The sequence below is a fragment of the Rattus norvegicus genome, chromosome 16, assembly GCF_036323735.1.
Source record: "Rattus norvegicus strain BN/NHsdMcwi chromosome 16, GRCr8, whole genome shotgun sequence".
Lineage (NCBI taxonomy): Eukaryota > Metazoa > Chordata > Mammalia > Rodentia > Muridae > Rattus > Rattus norvegicus.
Window position 1 is genome coordinate 40,508,217 of NC_086034.1, and position 23,012 is coordinate 40,531,228.

General features: G+C 41.4%; 1 long non-coding RNA gene across 3 annotated transcripts; it reads right to left on the minus strand.

Moving 5' to 3' along the window:
- Window positions 1-3,586: 3,586 nt before the first annotated feature.
- Window positions 3,587-19,823, minus strand: LOC134482371 (uncharacterized). Of its 3 annotated transcripts, XR_010058383.1 has the most exons (4): window positions 11,519-19,821; window positions 9,984-10,116; window positions 7,094-7,279; window positions 3,587-6,843 (listed from the first exon to the last, which is right to left on the minus strand). It is a non-coding gene; the product is annotated as an uncharacterized LOC134482371 (long non-coding RNA). The 3 variants fall into 3 exon arrangements; XR_010058384.1 differs by lacking the exon at window positions 9,984-10,116 and having other exon boundaries at window positions 11,519-19,823; XR_010058382.1 differs by lacking the exon at window positions 11,519-19,821 and having other exon boundaries at window positions 9,984-11,512.
- Window positions 19,824-23,012: the final 3,189 nt, after the last annotated feature.

Sequence of the window (23,012 nt, forward strand, 5' to 3'; positions counted from 1 at the left end):
ATATGTCAGCAGCTTGACAGCACACCTAAAAGCTCTAGAACAAAAAGAAGCAAATACACCCAGGAGGAGTAGAAGGCAGGAAATAATCAAACTCAGAGCTGAAATCAACCAAGTAGAAACAAAAAGGACCATAGAAAGAATCAACAGAACCAAAAGTTGGTTCTTTGAGAAAATCAACAAGATAGATAAACCCTTAGCCAGACTAACGAGAGGACACAAAGAGTGTGTCCAAATTAACAAAATCAGAAATGAAAAGAGAGACATAACTACAGATTCGGAGGAAATTCAAAAAATCATCAGATCTTACTATAAAAACCTATATTCAACAAAATTTGAAAATCTTCAGGAAATGGACAATTTCCTAGACAGATACCAGGTATCGAAGTTAAATCAGGAACAGACAAACCAGTTAAACAACCCCATAACTCCTAAGGAAATAGAAGCAGTCATTAAAGGTCTCCCAACCAAAAAGAGCCCAGGTCCAGACGGGTTTAGTGCAGAATTCTATCAAACCTTCATAGAAGACCTCATACCAATATTATCCAAACTATTCGACAAAATTGAAACAGATGGAGCCCTACCGAATTCCTTCTACGAAGCCACAATTACTCTTATACTTAAACCACACAAAGACACAACAAAGAAAGAGAACTTCAGACCAATTTCCCTTATGAATATCGACGCAAAAATACTCAATAAAATTCTGGCAAACCGAATTCAAGAGCACATCAAAACAATCATCCACCATGATCAAGTAGGCTTCATCCCAGGCATGCAGGGATGGTTTAATATACGGAAAACCATCAAAGTGATCCATTATATAAACAAACTGAAAGAACAGAACAACATGATCATTTCATTAGATGCTGAGAAAGCATTTGACAAAATTCAACACCCCTTCATGATAAAAGTCCTGGAAAGAATAGGAATTCAAGGCCTATACCTAAACATAGTAAAAGCCATATACAGCAAACCAGTTGCTAACATTAAACTAAATGGAGAGAAACTTGAAGCAATCCCACTAAAATCAGGGACTAGACAAGGCTGCCCACTCTCTCCCTACTTATTCAATATAGTTCTTGAAGTTCTAGCCAGAGCAATCAGACAACAAAAGGAGATCAAAGGGATACAGATCGGAAAAGAAGAGGTCAAAATATCACTATTTGCAGATGACATGGTAGTATATTTAAGTGATCCCAAAAGTTCCACCAGAGAACTACTAAAGCTGATAAACAACTTCAGCAAAGTGGCTGGGTATAAAATTAACTCAAATAAATCAGTTGCCTTCCTCTATACAAAAGAGAAACAAGCCGAGAAAGAAATTAGGGAAACGACACCCTTCATAATAGAACCAAATAATATAAAGTACCTCGGTGTGACTTTAACCAAGCAAGTAAAAGATCTGTACAATAAGAACTTCAAGACACTGAGGAAAGAAATTGAAGAAGACCTCAGAAGATGGAAAGATCTCCCATGCTCATGGATTGGCAGGATTAATATACTAAAAATTGCCATTTTACCAAAAGCAATCTACAGATTCAATGCAATCCCCATCAAAATACCAATCCAATTCTTCAAAGAGTTAGACAGAACAATTTGCAAATTCATCTGGAATAACAAAAAACCCAGGATAGCTAAAGCTATCCTCAACAATAAAAGGACTTCAGGGGGAATCACTATCCCTGAATTCAAGCAGTATTACAGAGCAATAGTGATAAAAACTGCATGGTATTGGTACAGAGACAGACAGATAGACCAATGGAATAGAATTGAAGACCCAGAAATGAACCCACACACCTATGGTCACTTGATTTTTGACAAAGGAGCCAAAACCATCCAATGGAAAAAAAGATAGCATTTTCAGCAAATGGTGCTGGTTCAACTGGAGGGCAACATGTAGAAGAATGCAGATCGATCCATGCTTATCACCCTGTACAAAGCTTAAGTCCAAGTGGATCAAGGACCTCCACATCAAACCAGACACACTCAAACTAATAGAAGAAAAACTAGGGAAGCATCTGGAACACATGGGCACTGGAAAAAATTTCCTGAACAAAACACCAATGGCTTATGCTCTAAGATCAAGAATCGACAAATGGGATCTCATAAAACTGCAAAGCTTCTGTAAGGCAAAGGACACTGTGGTTAGGACAAAACGGCAACCAACAGATTGGGAAAAGATCTTTACCAATCCTACAACAGATAGAGGCCTTATATCCAAAATATACAAAGAACTCAAGAAGTTAGACCGCAGGGAAACAAATAACCCTATTAAAAAATGGGGTTCAGAGCTAAACAAAGAATTCACAGCTGAGGAATGCCGAATGGCTGAGAAACACCTAAAGAAATGTTCAACATCTTTAGTCATAAGGGAAATGCAAATCAAAACAACCCTGAGATTTCACCTCACACCAGTGAGAATGGCTAAGATCAAAAACTCAGGTGACAGCAGATGCTGGCGAGGATGTGGAGAAAGAGGAACACTCCTCCATTGTTGGTGGGATTGCAGACTGGTAAAACCATTCTGGAAATCAGTCTGGAGGTTCCTCAGAAAATTGGACATTGAACTGCCTGAGGATCCAGCTATACCTCTCTTGGGCATATACCCAAAAGATGCCTCAACATATAAAAGAGACACGTGCTCCACTATGTTCATCGCAGCCTTATTTATAATAGCCAGAAAATGGAAAGAACCCAGATGCCCTTCAACAGAGGAATGGATACAGAAAATGTGGTACATCTACACAATGGAATATTACTCAGCTATCAAAAACAACGAGTTTATGAAATTCGTAGGCAAATGGTTGGAACTGGAAAATATCATCCTGAGTGAGCTAACCCAATCACAGAAAGACATACATGGTATGCACTCATTGATAAGTGGCTATTAGCCCAAATGCTTGAATTACCCTAGATCCCTAGAACAAACGAAACTCAAGACGGATGATCAAAATGTGAATGCTTCACTCCTTCTTTAAATGAGGAAAAAGAATACCCTTGGCAGGGAAGGGAGAGGCAAAGATTAAAACAGAGACTGAAGGAACACCCATTCAGAGCCTGCCCCACATGTGGCCCATACATATACAGCCACCCAATTAGACAAGATGGATGAAGCAAAGAAGTGCAGACCGACAGGAGCCGGATGTAGATCTCTCCTGAGAGACACAGCCAGAATACAGCAAATATAGAGGCGAATGCCAGCAGCAATCCACTGAACTGAGAATAGGTCCCCTATTGAAGGAATCAGAGAAAGAACTGGAAGAGCTTGAAGGGGCTCTAGACCCCAAAAGTACAACAATGCCAAGCAACCAGAGCTTCCAGGGACTAAGCCACTACCTAAAGACTATACATGGACTGACCCTGGACTCTGACCCCATAGGTAGCAATGAATATCCTAGTAAGAGCACCAGTGGAAGGGGAAGCCCTGGGTCCTGCTAAGACTAAACCCCCAGTGAACTAGTCTATGGGGGGAGGGCGGCAATGGGGGGAGGGTTGGGAGGGGAACACCCATAAGGAAGGGGAGGGGGGAGGGGGATGTTTGCCCGGAAACCGGGAAAGGGAATAACACTCGAAATGTATATAAGAAATACTCAAGTTAATAAAAAAAAAAAAAAAGATTGTTGGATAAAGCCTCTCCCATGAATTTACGGCACAGGAGTATAACATTCAAGGGATGCCTCTGCTCGAGCAGATACCAGTTATCTCCTCAGTCAACACCCAGTGTCTCCACCACCTGACCTCATCGCCTGACTTCTTTGCCTCCAGCTATCACTGCCTATACCCTCATCTCCCCCTCCTTCATATTTCACAAAGGTCACTCCCCCTACCTGAAAGCCTTAAAAGCTGCAATGTTCATCCCAATAAATGAGACCTTGACAACAGAATTTTTGCTTGGTCTCCTTCTTCTCTTCACCCCCATTTTGGCCCACAAGTAGAAAGCCTCTTTGGGACCCTGAATAACTGGCTCCCCGCTGGCGGGGACAAGTGGCGCCCGAACAGGGACCCCGAAGCAAGGCCGACTACAGGACGACGGAGATAAGAGAGCTGCAGCGGGAATCGAGGACTCTTCAGGCCGTATAGCTCGTGCGTCGCTGGAGAGGGAGGTAAGGACCGGTCGAATAATTGTCGTCTAATTGCCATGGGGAAGGTATTGTCTAAGGAGGCTTGTTTCATAAGAGAAATCAAGCGTTTACTCAGGGAGAGAGGAATAAGAGTTAAGAAAAAGGATTTAATCAAGTTTTTTTGTTTCATAGATGAAAAATGTCCTTGGTTAATTTTAAGTGGCCCCAATATTCACCCCCATACTTGGAATAAGGTTGGTCAGGAGATTAATAGGCTTTTGAAAGCCGGCGACCCAGTGTCCACGGCTTTTTTCAGTTACTGGGGTATCATTAGAGACATTATAATAGATGCTGAGGAAGGAGGCGAGAGTGCCCGCCTCCTAGCTGTCGCAGAGGACTTCTTACAAGCCTCCCGGCCGGCTTCACCTAACAAGGAAAAAGAAAACGGGGAGCCGCATTCTCCCTGCCCTTCCATTGTTATTGATATGCCTGGGGGTGAGGGAAATCCCTCATCCAAAGCCTTATGCTCTCTAGAAGACCCCAAGATGTCCAAAAATTCAAAGACCATTTATCCTTCTCTTAAAGAATTTTCTGGGAAAAAAAAATGCTCTGAGTCAGGTCTAGATCCCGCCTCCGAGGCCGAATTGGAGGAGGAAGCTGCCAGGTATGAGAAAGAGAGATATGGTCCCGAGCCACAGGAGACTCAGATCTTCTTCACTCGGAGGTCTGGGCCTGTCTGCCTCCCACCTTATCTACCCCCTATATCGTCAGCCCCACCTACACCTCTACCGGTCGCAGTAGTGGAGGAACTGACTCAGACTAAGACTGCACTTCAAGCACAAATTACTGGGCTTAAACAGATCTTACACCTACAGCAGGAATTGGGGGATCTTACACTAGAAATCCAGGATTTACAAGAGACCATGACTAAGGGACAGTATGCCCAAAAAGGGCCAGCTAAGGCCAGTAGAAAACCCCAACCAAAACTAACTTTCCCAGTTATGACTAGGGCACGCGCCAGACAGGCCTGGGATGAGTCTGAGTTAAACAGTATTAGAACACTAAATAGGTCGGCCAGAGACGAGCGCGAGCCAGACAGTACTAATCATAACCGTAATGAGGAACAAGAAAGTGAAGAAGAAAATGACTATGAGGAGGGACCCTCAGATTCGGAAGAGGAAAGCCCTAATCAGGATGAGGGTGGGACCTCGTGTCCCGTATACAAGAAACTTAAACTCAAACACATAAAGGAATTACATTCAGCTGTTAAAAAATTATGGTATGAATGCCCCCTTTACCTTGGCTATCCTAGAAGGACTTTCGGGGTCTGGGTATTTGACCCCTAGTGAATGGACCAAGGTAGTACAATCTGTCCTCACTAGAGGACAATATTTGACTTGGAAATATGAATTTATTGATAAAGCGGAGAGCCTTGCTGCTAGAAACAGAAACAATCCCTTAAGTAAATCTGCTTCCTGGACGGCAGATAAGCTATGTGGGAGGGGCTCATTTGCCTCTGAGGAAAAACAGCTGGGGCTGTCTCCCGGTGTACTCGCACAAACGGCGCAGGCGGCTTTGTCCGCTTGGAGAGCAGTCCCCGCTACAGGGGCGCTCACCACCCCCTTAACTAAAATAATCCAGGGGGCACAAGAGCCCTATGCTCAATTTGTAGGGAGACTACAAGAAGCAGCTGAAAGAATCCTAGGTCAAAATGAAAGTGAAGGGCTTCTCGTTAGACAGCTTGCTCTCGAAAATGCTAACTCGGCGTGTAGAGTCGCACTTCGAGGCAAGACCAAAGACCTTGATATCCCAGGCATGATTAAACTTTGCAAGGATGTCGACTCTTTTTCTCACCAAGTATCTAAATCTATCAGCCTGGCAATTGGGGCTGTGTTCCAAAGAGCTGGAGATTCTGGTCACCCTAGAGGCAGAACATGTTTCAAATGTGGACAACCCAGTCATTTTGCTAGAGAATGCAACATCCCAAAACCTAGCCAGTCCCCCAGCCCTGCTGGATGGCCCACTGCCCCGAGGGTTTGTCCCCGCTGCAGGAAAGGCCGTCACTGGGCCAGGGAATGTCAGTCTAAGACTGACATTAGTGGACAAACCCTCCCTGTGGTCCAGGGAAACGAGCGGGGGGCCCCACAATGGGGCCCCTATCCACGGGTGACCACCCGCCCCCAAGTGCAGCATCAAGCTCCTGCAACGCCAACTTATCCCGGGCAACAGCAGGAAGTGCAGGAGTGGACCTGTGTTCCTCCACCACCAGGATTATAACCCCTGAGGAAGGGACTGTTATCATAGAATCTGGAAAGTTTGGGCCCCTGCCGCCTGGCATGTTTTTCTTAATAATTGGGCGAGCCTCGAGTGCTCTTCAAGGACTTGTCATCCTTCCCTCTGTAATAGATGCTGATTATTCTGGAGAAATAAAATTTCTAGCCACTGCCACGCAGGGCCCCTTAACGCTTAGAGCCGGACAACGCATTGCACAGGCCTTACCGCTTCCCTTCATGGGGCAGTTCCCTCATAAAGTAAAGGGGCGTGGTTCTTCCTCCCCTGGCTCTTCAGATGTTTATTGGGTGCAAAAATTAACTGATGAAAGACCCATGATGTCTCTTTGGCTTGATGGCAAACAATTTCAGGGCCTTTTAGATACAGGGGCCGATACAACAGTGCTCTCCTCTAGACACTGGCCCTCAACCTGGCCCCTTAAGGCTACTGCCACACATTTAAAAGGGATAGGTCAAACACAGGATACACTCCAAAGTTCAAAGCTCCTGACCTGGAAAGATAAAGAGAATAATACAGGCACAGTTAGGACATTTGTAGTTTCTGGACTCCCTGTTAACCTCTGGGGAAGGGATATTCTTTCCCAGATGGGGGTGATGATGTGTAGTCCCAATGAGGTCATTACTAACCAAATGTTAAGGACAGGATTCCTCCCTGGAAAAGGATTAGGTAGAAATGAACAGGGAATCACAGAACCCTTGACTCCCACGCCCAAAACAGATAGAGGAGGTTTAGGAGCAGACCTTTTTTCATAGAGACCGCTGTTCCTCCTGCACTCCAGGCTGATAAAATATCTTAGAAGTCAAATGATCCAGTCTGGATCGATCAGTGGTCCATGCCTCAAGAAAAGGTTCAAGCGGCCCTACAGTTGGTGCAGGAACAATTATTACAAGGGCACCTTGAACAGTCCACTTCGCCTTGGAACACCCCTATTTTTGTCATAAAAAACAAAAATGGTTCTTGGAGATTGTTACAAGACCTTAGAGCGGTTAATAAAAACTATGGTCCCTATGGGGGCCCTACAACCTGGCTTGCCTTCTCCAATAGCTATTCCTAGAGACTTTTATAAAATAGTCATTGATATAAAAGATTGTTTCTTTTCTATTCCTCTTCATCCGGAGGATTGTGCCCGCTTTGCCTTTTCTATCCCTGTCATTAACCATGTGGGCCCTAATCCCCGCTTTCAGTGGCGAGTGTTACCACAGGGGATGGCTAATAGCCCCACCCTATGTCAAAGGTATGTGGCCCAAACTATAGATCCAATAAGGCTGCGTCTCCCCTCTGCTTACATCATTCATTACATAGATGATATCTTGGTTTCCTCTGCTTGTTTACAGGAAACTCAAAAACTAGCCCAAATTATTGTTCTGGCCTTACAAAAAAGGGGTTTTACCATTGCCCCTGAAAAAATTCAGACGCAATATCCCTTTTTGTTTCTTGGATTCCAATTAGAACCTACATCCATTTATTCTCAAAAGCTAACAATTAGAAGATCGCAGCTACATACCTTAAATGATTTTCAAAAACTTTTGGGTGATATTAATTGGCTTAGACCTTACCTTAAGCTAACCACCAGTGATTTAAAACCTCTATTTGCAATTCCGAAGAATAGCCCTGATCCTAATTCCATTAGGGTTCTGACTCCCGAGGCTGAAAATTCCCTACTAAAGGTTGAACAGGCTATCAGCCAACAATTCATAGGTTATTTCAGCCCCTCCAAGACACTGTATCTGATCCTTTTTCGCTACAAGGTTTACACCCACAGGCCTCCTATGGCAAGATAATCATCCACTAATGTGGATCCACCTGCCCGCAACCCCCCCTAAAATACTTCCTACTTATCCCTCCTTAATTTGCCAGACCATTTTCTTGGGGCTTAAGCTGGCTACTCGCCATTTTGGCCGCGATCCCGATATTATTATTTCTCCATATTCACAGGAGCAGCTTGCTTGGCTGCAGCACAGACATGATGACTGGACAGTCCTGCTGTCTATTTATCAGGGAACATTTGATACTCATTTACCAGGAGATAAATTATTACAGTTCCTCCATGTTACCCCCTTTGTCTTCCCAAAGGTTACACAGCTGAAACCTATACCAAATGCCTTAACTGTCTTCATAGATGGATCTAAGAATGGAAAGGCCTCCTTTGTTGTTAAAGATCAAGTTTTTTTTGTCCATACCCCATACACTTCTGCCCAATTAGTACAACTTTATAGTGCTTTAGAAATATTTAAATTAATAAATCAATCATTTAACCTTTTTTCTGATAGCCATTATGTAGTCAGAGCTCTCCAAGTCTTGGAGACTGTCTCTACTATACAACCCTCAACACCTACCTTTAAACTATTTTCAGAAATACAAAAACACATAAGGGCCCGGCCAAACCCATTCTTTGTGGGCCATATCAGAGCCCACTCGAATCTGCCCGGTCCTTTAACCAAAGGTAATGATTTAGCTGACAGGGCCACTAGACTGACAATGATTGCTTCTCTTAGTGATTCCTTACAAGAAGCACAGATGGCACATTCACTCCATCACCTTAATGCTCAAACATTGCGGCTTAAGTACAAAATTACTAGAGAACAAGCCAGACAAATTGTCAAAAATTGTAAAAACTGCCTGACCCTACTTCCTGAGCCACACATTGGGGTTAATCCCAGGGGCCTTATCCCGGGAGAAATATGGCAAATGGATGTCACCCATGTCCCATCTTTTGGAAAACTAAAATTTGTACATGTTACCATTGATACCTTTAGTGGGTTCATATGTGCCTCTGCACACACAGGAGAGGCCACAAAAGATGTTATTGCTCATATGCTCTACACATTTTCTGTTATGGGACAACCCAAAATGCTAAAAACGGATAATGGGCCTGGCTATGTTAGTCATAAATTTAAACAATTTTGCTCCCAATTTCAAATAAAACATATTACAGGCATACCTTATAACCCTCAGGGACAAGGAATTGTGGAACGAGCACATCAAACCCTTAAGAATACACTGTTAAAGCTTACTGCCCAAGAAACTCTTTATTCTCTTAAAGGCAGCGCAAAATTTTTATTATCCCATGCCCTTTTTGTTTTGAATTTCTTAACTTTGGATAATCAAGGGTGTTCAGCTGCCGATCGCTTATGGCACCCCTCAACCAAGATGGATCACGCTCATGTTCTTTGGAGGGATCCCCTAACTGGACAGTGGCAGGGTCCTGACCCTGTAATAGTCTGGGGAAAAGGGTCTGCCTGTATTATAACTCTAAAGAGGGGGGAGCCAAATGGCTCCCTGAAAGATTAATAAAGCTTTACAATAAATTTCAAACAAATTCCAAGATTGATAAAGCCTTATAACAAATTCCAGGGTGGCGCCTGAGAAAAATGCATGATTTCTTTTTCAGAGCAATGAAGTTCTACTGGATTCTACTGAAACTTCTCTTTCTAACTGTGCTGACATCCGGAACGTCAAGCCCCTATCAGATTTGGAATTACACCTGGGTAATTATAAATGAGGCCGGAGATACCGCCTTTACCACCTCCCACACTGGCCCTAACCCCACCTGGCCACAATTAACTCCAGATTTTTGTAAACTAGCTGCAGGAGGAAATTCTTACTGGGGCCTCGCAGACAAATACTTACCCCTAATTGAAGCCCCTCATGGGTCTAGTTTTAATGAAAGATATGTCGGTTGTGACACTGTCCATCGACGCACCAACATTAGGGAAACTGACTTTTATGTCTGTCCCGGATCCCACAGAGATCGCTCCCTAAACTATAAGTGTGGATACAGGGATCAATTCTATTGTGCCTCCTGGGGGTGTGAAACCACAGGAGACGCATACTGGAAACCTACCTCCTCTTGGGATTATATCACAGTAAAAAAGGGGTGGCACAATTCTAACAGAAACAGTACTCTAACCCAGGAATGCCGGAACACTGAGCCTTCCAAGGGCTGGTGCAACCCTCTTACAATAACTTTTACTGATGCTGGGAAAAAGATCACCCCAGAAAACTGGCATAGGGGGTTTGAGTGGGGTCTCCGGATGTATGTTGCCAATAGAGACCCCGGAGTAACCTTCAAAATTAGATTATTTAAAACCACCCCCAACTTACATAAGACCTCCATTGGGCCTAACCCTCAATTGCATAGCCAGGGTTCCTTGCCGCCCAGGGTGGTGACTCAGCCCCCCCTTTAACACCTCTAGTCCTCCAACTACCCTTTTTCAGCCCACCATACCTGTTGGGCCAATGTCCCCCACAAGCCTGATTTTATCTGTTCTTAATGCCTCAGCTCTTGCCTTGGTATATCATGAACAGGAAACAAATACCTCTATTTATGAGGAATGCTGGATGTGTTTTTCAGCTAACCCTCCTTTCTATGAGGGTATAGCCACTTTTGGCAACATCACATATACTAATAACACTGGTGGTCTCTCTTGGAACACCATAGAACTCACTATCACAGAAGTCTCGGGGATAGGAAGCTGCCTCCTCGGGAAGAACATGCTCCTCCCTAAACAATTATTAGAAATATGTAATCATACCATAATCGTTGACAATCAAAATACATATTTACAATCCCCCAAGTATACTTATCTAGCATGTTCCACTGGTCTAACCACATATGTTATAACATCTCAATTTTTAAAGACTAAAGATTACTGTGTGCTGGTTCAATTATTTCCCAGACTCAGCATACATGAGCCAGAGACTTTTCTTAAATCCTGGGAAAAGGGCTCGGATATGCCTCACAAGGTAAAAAGAGAACCAGTAACTGCCATCACTCTCGCTGTTCTCCTAGGTCTAGGGGCCACGGGTGCAGGCACTGGCATCGCTTCCCTCGTTACTTCCCATCAATACTATAACCAGCTTAGTGAAGCCATAGATAAGGATATTGCTGAATTAAGAGATGGATTAGCTAACTTAAAAGACTCAGTTGCCTCGTTGTCTGAAGTAGTCTTACAAAATAGAAGAGGCCTAGACTTAATCTTCCTACAACAAGGAGGACTTTGTGCAGCCTTAAAAGAGGAATGCTGTGTTTATGTAGATAAGACTGGACTTGTAGAAGACAGTCTAAGAAAGGTGAGAGATAGCCTAGAAAAATGAAGGAGAGAGAGAGAACAACAAGAGTCTTGGTACCAAAACTGGTTTTCTACATCCCCATGGCTCTCTACCTTGTTGCCCTCAATTTTGGGACCCCTTGTGGGCCTACTTTTGTTGATTTCCTTTGGTCCTTGGGCCTTCCAACGACTTACACACTTTATTAAATCACAAATAGATTCTGCTTTGCCTAGAAATTCTGTTTCAGTACATTATCATCACTTGGAGACCGGAACAGCTGAGTAGAACCAGAGAGACAATGAACAAGATGAGGTGCCTACAACTTATCGGGAGAGGCTCAATTTCCACAATCTCTTATATTAATGCCATCTGGCCCTTGCTCTTTCGCCCCTGGGCTCAAGTGAGAGGAATGAGAAGATGACCTGATGTAGCTATCCTCAGGGACAGGCAACTTCCTCTGACCCTTGACCAATCTAAGACAGGAACCTTGGGGGCGACAAGGTGATCCTATGACAGATAAGGCTGGGGTTTGAGAGGTCGATCCTAAGACAGAGGTGGCTACACCCCGTTTAAACGTGCAGGCCGGTCAAATGCTCCTCTGCCCAGTTTCTCCCCCAATAACACACACGTATAGCCCAGAACGGTGTGTTACAGCACAAGTTCATTCCTAGCCATTGGGGTGCGGTCCTAACTGCAAGAGTGGCTTGCCATGGCCGAGCTGGGCACTCTGTGAGGCATGTCTGATCTCTCTCAGACCACTACTTCCACCTAATGGTTTTTTTTTTTAAAGAAAAATGGGGGAGATTCATGGAGCCATATTGGATTTGGGCCTAGCCGCTTTTTGACTGCATGGTTCAAAGTGACTCTGGGCTGTTTGGCCACAGAGACTCACCCTGAAGATGACTGCCATAAATCTTAAGATTGTTGGATAAAGCCTCTCCCATGAATTTACGGCACAGGAGTATAACATTCAAGGGATGCCTCAGCTCGAGCAGATACCAGTTATCTCCTCAGTCAACACCCAGTGTCTCCACCACCTGACCTCATCGCCTGACTTCTTTGCCTCCAGCTATCACTGCCTATACCCTCATCTCCCCCTCCTTCATATTTCACAAAGGTCACTCCCCCTACCTGAAAGCCTTAAAAGCTGCAATGTTCATCCCAATAAACGAGACCTTGACAACAGAACTTTTGCTTGGTCTCCTTCTTCTCTTCACCCCCATTTTGGCCCACAGGTAGAAAGCCTCTTCGGGACCCTGAATAACTGGGTCCCCGCTGGCGGGGACAGTGCTCTAGAAGTATGACAACATATTTGTGTGTGCTGTCTGTATACTCATGTGTAGGTTCCCATGTAGGTATTCAGTTGTATATACACACTGACCTGTGGCATTCTAACAAGGGAAGGTAGATTAGGGAGTGGACCCAAGGAACCATCTGCCTTTGCCTCCTTAGCACTTCTCTCTCTCTCTCTCTCTCTCTCTCTCTCTCTCTCTCTCTCTCTCTCTCTCTTCCTTCCTCTCTCTCTCTCTCTCTCTCTCTTTCTTTCTTTCCTTCTTTCTTTCTTTCTTTTCTACATTAATTTTGGAGCCAAACGCAAAGTTTTATGCTTATAATAGAGATACTTTACTGAATAAGTTATAATCCAGAGCCATTTCATTCTCCCACAAAATAGGGTTTTGTGTGTGTGTGTGTGTGTGTGTGTGTGTGTGTGTGTGTAGTGTGTGTGTGTGTGTGTGTGTGTGTGTGTGTGTGTGTACCACTGGCTGTCCTGGAACTAGCTCTGTAGACCAGAAGGTGGCCTCAAACTTAAAGAGTTTAGCCTGCCTCTTTTGCCTGATTTCTATGATTAAATGCATGCAACACTACTGCCCATTTTACATTTTTAACTGAGCAATTTTATTTTTTCCTATTAGTGAGAATTAGGTTTTTCCATTTTAAAAAATGATGTATTGCCAGCACTTATCATATACCAAAATACAAGCACTTATCATGAAATTATTATTTAAAAGAATAAATAATGGTCAATAAAAGACATGCATAAGTTATATTAACATTCATGGTATCCAGTGTATTTAGGTATAATACTAAGTGCTTTCTACATTAATAGCAATCTTTTTGTCTAGATCTCACAAGGTTGATATTCACAGATAGCCATTGAACCTTAGAGCAAGATAATGTCGTCTCTTGCAGTGGTCAATTAAATAGCTACCTGTCAGCTCTCAAGGCAGGTACTATCCTTTCCAGAAGAAATTTTGTCTCATAGCCTAGAAATGTCATAACTAGAAATAACTAATGTCTAAAGTACTGGCTAGCAAAGACATAAATATTTTTAATTTGATACATTTCACTAATTTTGAAGGAGGTAATACATGCTTGGAATGCATTTCACTATAACTGAATTTGGACTCACAGATCTATCAGGTTTGCGGTGATGACTAATTGAATTTTACTGCTATTTCTATGCATTGCTAAAATTTTGTCGAGCTTTTAAGTTCTGTTAATATCAAAGCTGTGTTTCTACTGAGAATTAACTAAGAAAAGGACTGGGAAAGAACACTCAGTAACATACATAACTTGCCATATAAAAAAACTGAGTTTAATTGCCAGAATCCACATAAAAAAGCAGGAACAATGGCATTCACTTTTAATTTCAGTGCTGTAAAATCCTAAACAGCTGTGCCCCTGAAGCTCACTGGTCAGCTACCTATGTGTACCACATCAGGAGCAAACTAACTAAGATGAAGAGTGAGTGGGAAATATGTGTGCTTGTTTTCTGGCCTGTACATAGCCTTGAGCACATATGCAGTTATTTCTTCATATAAAGCACATATGTACACACTGATTCAGAGACCAATTTAGACACCAGAATGTAAACACTTGTGCCCTCTGCAGGTTCTTAGAGGTGTCTCACATGTCTTTTTAAAATATATATCCAAGTTCAATGATTAGAATTACCATTTTACTGTGTTTACTTGGTGTTTCTTTCCAGGAACATACAAAAAAATCACTGATCTAAAACTTAGAGATCTGCTAAGTTTATGAGTCATAAGATTTGTATGGTTGCACGGAAATAGTGATAATGAATAATTCTTTAAACACGTATTTTCATTCTCACTAATTGCCTTATTAGATTTGTGTGTATATATTTTTCTCTCTCTCTGTCTCTCTCTCTCTGTCTCTCTCTCTCTCTGTCTCTCTCTCTCTCTCTCGTGTGTGTGTGTGTGTGTGTGTGTGTGTGTGTGTGTTTATGTTGATGTAGATATATTCAAATGTATGTGGAATTCAGAAGTCAACTTCAGGTATCATTCATCTTATTTTTGATATTGAGATCTTTTGAATGCCCAGAACTTATAAACTGTAGTAGCCTGCCTGGCCAGTAGGCTCAATTGATCCACCTCTTCCTACTTTCCCAGAGATGATACTATATGTTGCATAACACACCAGATTTTTAAGATGGGTTCTGGGCTAACTTGACATCTTTGTGCTTTCACAGCAAGCTCTTTACTATCTGGACTAGTTCCAAAGTCCATAGCATCCCTTAATATGTGTGAGCTACCTCCTATCTGATGCTGCTATTCCAGCCCTACCCAAACCCCAGAAGCTTCTGATGCACACCAAAAACTCTGTAATGTAAAAATTTCCTCTATTGTTAATTACTGATACCAGGTTTCTTTATTATTAAGCACAAATAAAAACTACCATCTATATTAACCTTCTAATTTACATTTATCCATCCAACTTTCTGAGTGTCTACTCTGTTTTATGTTGAGGACTGTCTTGCATGCAAACAGATACATAGAAAAATCCCCAAGATCAAAAAGTATACAGCTACTTTATACGTGTTAAATTTTCAACAGTTCAGAGGTATTTGGATAATTATTATGTTCTGTATTCTTATATTTCTATTGCAAAGATAAACTATACTTATTTGTATGCCCGTGTTTGTTTTGATACATTCTCAGATACATCAATTACATAGGTTAGAGTTGTAATTGAAATAAATGCAGAGCAATGCAAGAAAGAGGAGAGAGAATATCAGCCTTCTAGAGCACAGCAAGCCAAGTAAAACTTAAAGGACCATGGCAATAAAGCTAGTTAGGATTGACCAAGCTGATAAGCCTTACAGTATGGTAAGCCTTTGTTTTATTTGTCTTCCTACCAAACTTAAGAGACAGTACTCATGAATGATGAATAAGCGTTATCTTTCTCAAAAGGTCGAGTGACATGGAAGTCCGGTGTCTATTCACCATTGTATTCCAAATGATAGGTCAATACAAGTGCTACTTAATAAAGGCATGGTTGCTTTTATCTGACTGATTCAGCCTAAAAATTGCCTCAACCTGTTTTCCATCCCACAGAGCCCATGTGAAAAGGTCCAATGTGGAGAGATTTTAACCAGTACTGGGCAAGTGGATAGATTCAAATCTGGCTCCCTGTCAAGCTCAAGAATATGAATTGAAGTCCAGACCCAGAGTCAGATCTTGTCTCAGAAGTTTATTCCTGAGGAACAGGATTTGAATTCATGTCTGACCACCACATATGTTCACATACATATGCATGCATATTCATACATGTGCACGTGAACACACTAAAACACACACACACACACACACACACACACATACACACAAACACATACATACATTCACAAAAGGACAATTGTACACCACTTACTTTTATGTAGTCACTTTTCTTAGCCCATATGAAGGCACAGATACCAAAACTGATATTGTATTTTCAGCTTCTTTGTGAAAGGATAAACACCAACCTTTTTCCGGGTTCTGCATTTGCTGTTCTTACACATAGTAAGGAAAGAATGGCAAAAGAATCTAACATGTCAAGACATAATATTTGTTGTCTAAGTTTCTGGAATTTTGAAAAACTCTTCAAATCTTGATTTTAGGCTCTGAGTTCTCTGCTGAGTAACCCCACAAATGAGCTGGCTATTTGGCACTGATCCTTTCCTGTTCCCCATGAGTTAGGCTTGTGGGGTCAAGTGCATCCAAACTTTGGAGAACATATGGGTACAGAGAAGTGAATCTATTCCCCAGCATATTTGATGACATGAAGACTTGAAAGAATTTAAGTCTTTCATTTGCAATGGCCTTCGGCTCCTGCCTGATACTGTGGCATTAAGAAGCAAGAACCTGTATCTAAGAAAGAGCTAATTAGCTATATTACCCCTAGCAAGTCTCTTGCCCTCTCTGGCCCTCAGCGAATCATCTCTGAAAAAACAATACTCACTCAGCTCTGAGAACCTGACTATGAAATTATATGAAGCTCTAAAAGAAACATTCTGATGAATTCATATCCTGTGTTTGTAGCACATCTCCTTAGCTTAGGTGGGAGGTACATCAGAAATTACAGGGTGAACAATGTCACTGAATTATCTAAGGCTCTTTCAAGTCTCATTTCCTTTAGAAAGCCACAGGGATATCCTTGTCTGATATAATTTTCTTCTTGGTGTTTTTTCAATGTCTCTGTATGTATATGTGCATCTGCCTTTATGTTTAGAAAATAGCATTTCTTTGCAATTCTCCTCTGTCTCTAGCAATCTTTGATCTACCCTCATGTATAAGCAGCCCTGAGCCTTAGCAGCAAGGATTATGATGTAGATTTCAAATTTACAGCTATGCATTTTCTTCTCTGTATTGAAATATATACAAGAAATATTGCATTCTGTCTTAAAGTGTATACATATGACTGGATGATAAAGAAGGGACAATAAGTCTCTCCTACGCTTCAGTCTTCCATGCACACAGAATGTGGGACACCCTACTTCAAGTCATCAGACCTTCCACTCACCATTCAGTTGGTTAGTCAGGTGCCACTGCTTTGGAAGACTTTTATCTCCACCTTACCTACTATGTCACAAGCCTTCAAATTGCACATAAAAGTGTAATGTTTCATATCTGTAATCTTTGCACTCAACAGGCTGAGGCACAAGGATCGTATTTTCATGCAGAGCCTGGCTGCAAATTATAAACCTCTTCCTTAAACCAAAATTACAATTTTAGAAGAATTAACATCCAAAGCAGGGTGCATACATCTGCATAAGTTAAGTATTTATGTGCTCAAAGTATGGAAATGGCCATGTTTACCTATTTGTCTTAAAAGCAAGGAGAGTCGTGTACAAACTCATATATGACAGGAGAGCATTCCTCTGTACTTTTTGATAACAGAAAATAAGTAAGATACATCTTAGCACAGATAGCATAAGATTACTTAAAAACAAAATGAATAAAAACCACAAACAACAAAGACATCTTTTATCTCTTCTAACTCTTACTAGCAAGCATTTGTGCATATATCAGTTTTCCCCTACTTGTCTGATCATCCAATATTCTTTTTTCTTTTGAACTGATTTTAACTTCCATGAGAATTCATGTGTTTATTTTCCAAAAGCAAATTTAATAATATTGTAGTCCTATAAGAAACCAAATATTGACCATTTATGCTTCATTCTCATAATAAAATTATAATGATTAGGGTGATGTTTTCATTTTCGGTAAGGTAGCTAAAACAAAGCACCAGGGTACAGCAATTGGCCTAATGACACAGCGCAGCCCAGATGCCTGAGCCAATAGATGACTGCATTATGCTGCTTGTTTTAAGATGAAAATGTAAGTAGTAGAGCATTGAGAAAGATGTCACTGGCAAGACAGATTACTGCAGGGGCAAAAGGAACAAGTACATCCCATCAGACAGGGCCAATAGCAGGGCTGCTATCAGAGGTCAGTGGTAGAAGAAACCAAGGGAGAGGATGGGGAAGAAAATCACTGTGTGTAAGCGAGAGAGAGAGAGAGAGAGAGAGAGAGAGAGAGAGAGAGAGAGAGAGAGAGAGAGAGAGAGAGAGAGAGAGAGATCTGAATAAGAAATATTTCCCATAAGATCGTGTATTGAAACACTTTGTCCCTGATTTCTGGTGGTGCTTGTGGAGGTTATGAAATGTTTACAAGGCACAGTCTTGTTGGAGGAAGTATGTCACAGGGATTGTTTTGAAGGATTATAGCCACCACTATTTCCTGTTTTTTGACCTCAGCTTCCTGTGTATAGATAAAAGTGTGGGCAGCATACTGTTTCAGCAAACTACTAGTATACATTCCTGTCATTATGGACTCTATATATTTTTGCAGCCATCAACCAAAGAAAAATATTTCTTCTGTAAGTTGCTTTGGTTATAATATTTTATCACAGTAAGAGAGAAGTAATGAATAGAATTCTGTACTTTATGTATGTGTGTTTTGTGTGTTTGCTGTGGGAGATACACACACCACATATGAGTAAGGAAGGTAGCAGACAGCCTAGGATACTGCTCCTCACATTCAAAGTTGTTTGAGACAAAGTCTCTTGCTTACCATTGCACACATGCTAGGAAGTCCATAGACTTCCAGGAAATCTCATTCTGTCTCTCATCTTACTAAAGAGACACTGGATCATAGAAATACACTTCTGTATCTGACATTATGTGGGTACTAAATAAATATTATGTTTATTTTTCAACATAATATATTTTATCTATTTTTTTTTTTGGAATTTCACATCACGTATTACAATGATGCTCACCCAATCTTTCCATTTCTACGTCCTGATTCCTTGATTCTTAAGCCATCTCCTCAGGCCAGATTTGTGATGTTTTCTCATGTGTGCTTTTGAAGGAAGGAATAAGTGAAGCTGTGTTAACAGACATTCCATGTTAGATTACAGATTTATAATTGTTCCGGAACACAGGGACAGTCCTTAGTTTCCATGAATATGACCTATGAGTGACAAGGGCAGGGGTGGTGGCTGTAGTATGAGATCATAAAAGGTAATGTTGGAGAATGAGTACTGTGGATTTAGGATTTTATGTAGAAAAGTCTTCTCTAAAAGGCTGCCTTCTTCTAAGGAGAAAAAGAGAGTGAAGAAGGTCAGAAAATAAAAAATCCTGACTAAATGGCTTTATTGGATTTTCCCAATCCAGGTTTCATTAGCTAAATGCATGAGGGAGTCTATGTTCAGGATGTTAGCTCTCAGAGGCAACCAATGAAAGTAAATGGCTGATCACTGGAAAGAACAATGGATATACAATACTCAGATTCCCATTCAACTGAATATTTTCCTACATGCTTTTGAAAAATAGCAAAAAAAAAATCTAAAATATTTCCATTGTGTATTTTTCTCTCCTAACTTTTATTCACAAAACTTCATACTGTAGAGAAGGGAGGAATCACATTTGTATTTTGGTTTTTACTTCTGATTCTGAGAACATAATTGAAATATATAAATCAGTCTGACTGATGAAGAAACTGTTATCAAATTATTTATCCCAAATTTATGTAATAAATGACTGACTTACAGACTCTCATGATAAAGCACAATACTTTTTTTTTCTTTTTTTTTTTTATTAACTTGAGTATTTCTTATATACATTTCGAGTGTTATTCCCTTTCCCGGTTTCCGGGCAAACATCCCCCTCCCCCCTCCCCTTCCTAATGGGTGTTCCCCTCTCAAACCTCCCCCCATTGCCGCCCTCCCCCCATAGACTAGTTCACTGGGGGTTCAGTCTTAGCAGGACCCAGGGCTTCCCCTTCCACTGGTGCTCTTACTAGGATATTCATTGCTACCTATGGGGTCAGAGTTCAGGGTCAGTCCATGTATAGTCTTTAGGTAGTGGCTTAGTCCCTGGAAGCTCTGATTGCTTGGCATTGTTGTACTTTTGGGGTCTAGAGCCCCTTCAAGCTCTTCCAGTTCTTTCTCTGATTCCTTCAATAGGGGACCTATTCTCAGTTCAGTGGATTGCTGCTGGCATTCGCCTCTATATTTGCTGTATTCTGGCTGTGTCTCTCAGGAGAGATCTACATCCGGCTCCTGTCGGTCTGCACTTCTTTGCTTCATCCATCTTGTCTAATTGGGTGGCTGTATATGTATGGGCCACATGTGGGGCAGGCTCTGAATGGGTGTTCCTTCAGTCTCTGTTTTAATCTTTGCCTCTCCCTTCCCTGCCAAGGGTATTCTTTTTCCTCATTTAAAGAAGGAGTGAAGCATTCACATTTTGATCATCCGTCTTGAGTTTCGTTTGTTCTAGGGATCTAGGGTAATTCAAGCATTTGGGCTAATAGCCACTTATCAATGAGTGCATACCATGTATGTCTTTCTGTGATTGGGTTAGCTCACTCAGGATGATATTTTCCAGTTCCAACCATTTGCCTACGAATTTCATAAACTCGTTGTTTTTGATAGCTGAGTAATATTCCATTGTATAGATGTACCACATTTTCTGTATCCATTCCTCTGTTGAAGGGCATCTGGGTTCTTTCCATTTTCTGGCTATTATAAATAAGGCTGCGATGAACATAGTGGAGCACGTGTCTCTTTTATATGTTGAGGCATCTTTTGGGTATATGCCCAAGAGAGGTATAGCTGGATCCTCAGGCAGTTCAATGTCCAATTTTCTGAGGAACCTCCAGACTGATTTCCAGAATGGTTTTACCAGTCTGCAATCCCACCAACAATGGAGGAGTGTTCCTCTTTCTCCACATCCTCGCCAGCATCTGCTGTCACCTGAGTTTTTGATCTTAGCCATTCTCACTGGTGTGAGGTGAAATCTCAGGGTTGTTTTGATTTGCATTTCCCTTATGACTAAAGATGTTGAACATTTCTTTAGGTGTTTCTCAGCCATTCGGCATTCCTCAGCTGTGAATTCTTTGTTTAGCTCTGAACCCCATTTTTTAATAGGGTTATTTGTTTCCCTGCGGTCTAACTTCTTGAGTTCTTTGTATATTTTGGATATAAGGCCTCTATCTGTTGTAGGATTGGTAAAGATCTTTTCCCAATCTGTTGGTTGCCGTTTTGTCCTAACCACCGTGTCCTTTGCCTTACAGAAGCTTTGCAGTTTTATGAGATCCCATTTGTCGATTCTTGATCTTAGAGCATAAGCCATTGGTGTTTTGTTCAGGAAATTTTTTCCAGTGCCCATGTGTTCCAGATGCTTCCCTAGTTTTTCTTCTATTAGTTTGAGTGTGTCTGGTTTGATGTGGAGGTCCTTGATCACTTGGACTTAAGCTTTGTACAGGGTGATAAGCATGGATCGATCTGCATTCTTCTACATGTTGCCCTCCAGTTGAACCATCACCATTTGCTGAAAATGCTATCTTTTTTTCCATTGGATGGTTTTGGCTCCTTTGTCAAAAATCAAGTGACCATAGGTGTGTGGGTTCATTTCTGGGTCTTCAATTCTATTCCATTGGTCTATCTGTCTGTCTCTGTACCAATACCATGCAGTTTTTATCACTATTGCTCTGTAATACTGCTTGAGTTCAGGGATAGTGATTCCCCCTGAAGTCCTTTTATTGTTGAGGATAGCTTTAGCTATCCTGGGTTTTTTGTTATTCCAGATGAATTTGCAAATTGTTCTGTCTAACTCTTTGAAGAATTGGATTGGTATTTTGATGGGGATTGCATTGAATCTGTAGATTGCTTTTGGTAAAATGGCAATTTTTACTATATTAATCCTGCCAATCCAATGGCATGGGAGATCTTTCCATCTTCTGAGGTCTTCTTCAATTTCTTTCCTCAGTGTCTTGAAGTTCTTATTGTACAGATCTTTTACTTGCTTGGTTAAAGTCACACCGAGGTACTTTATATTATTTGGGTCTATTATGAAGGGTGTCGTTTCCCTAATTTCTTTCTCGGCTTGTTTCTCTTTTGTATAGAGGAAGGCAACTGATTTATTTGAGTTAATTTTATACCCAGCCACTTTGCTGAAGTTGTTTATCGGCTTTAGTAGTTCTCTGGTGGAACTTTTGGGATCACTTAAATATACTATCATGTCATCTGCAAATAATGATATTTTGACCTCTTCTTTTCCGATCTGTATCCCCTTGATCTCCTTTTGTTGTCTGATTGCTCTGGCTAGAACTTCAAGAACTATATTGAATAAGTAGGGAGAGAGTGGGCAGCCTTGTCTAGTCCCGGATTTTAGTGGGATTGCTTCAAATTTCTCTCCACTTAGTTTAATGTTAGCAACTGGTGTGCTGTATATGGCTTTTACTATGTTTAGGTATGGGCCTTGAATTCCTATTCTTCCCAGGACTTTTATCATGAAGGGGTGTTGAATTTTGTCAAATGCTTTCTCAGCATCTAATGAAATGATCATGTGGTTCTGTTCTTTCAGTTTGTTTATATAATGGATCACGTTGATGGTTTTCCGTATATTAAACCATCCCTGCATGCCTGGGATGAAGCCTACTTGATCATGGTGGATGATTGTTTTGATGTGCTCTTGAATTCGGTTTGCCAGAATTTTATTGAGTATTTTTGCGTCGATATTCATAAGGGAAATTGGTCTGAAGTTCTCTTTCTTTGTTGTGTCTTTGTGTGGTTTAGGTATAAGAGTAATTGTGGCTTCGTAGAAGGAATTCGGTAGGGCTCCATCTGTTTCAATTTTGTGGAATAGTTTGGATAATATTGGTATGAGGTCTTCTATGAAGGTTTGATAGAATTCTGCACTAAACCCGTCTGGACCTGGGCTCTTTTTGGTTGGGAGACCTTTAATGACTGCTTCTATTTCCTTAGGAGTTATGGGGTTGTTTAACTGGTTTATCTGTTCCTGATTTAACTTCGATA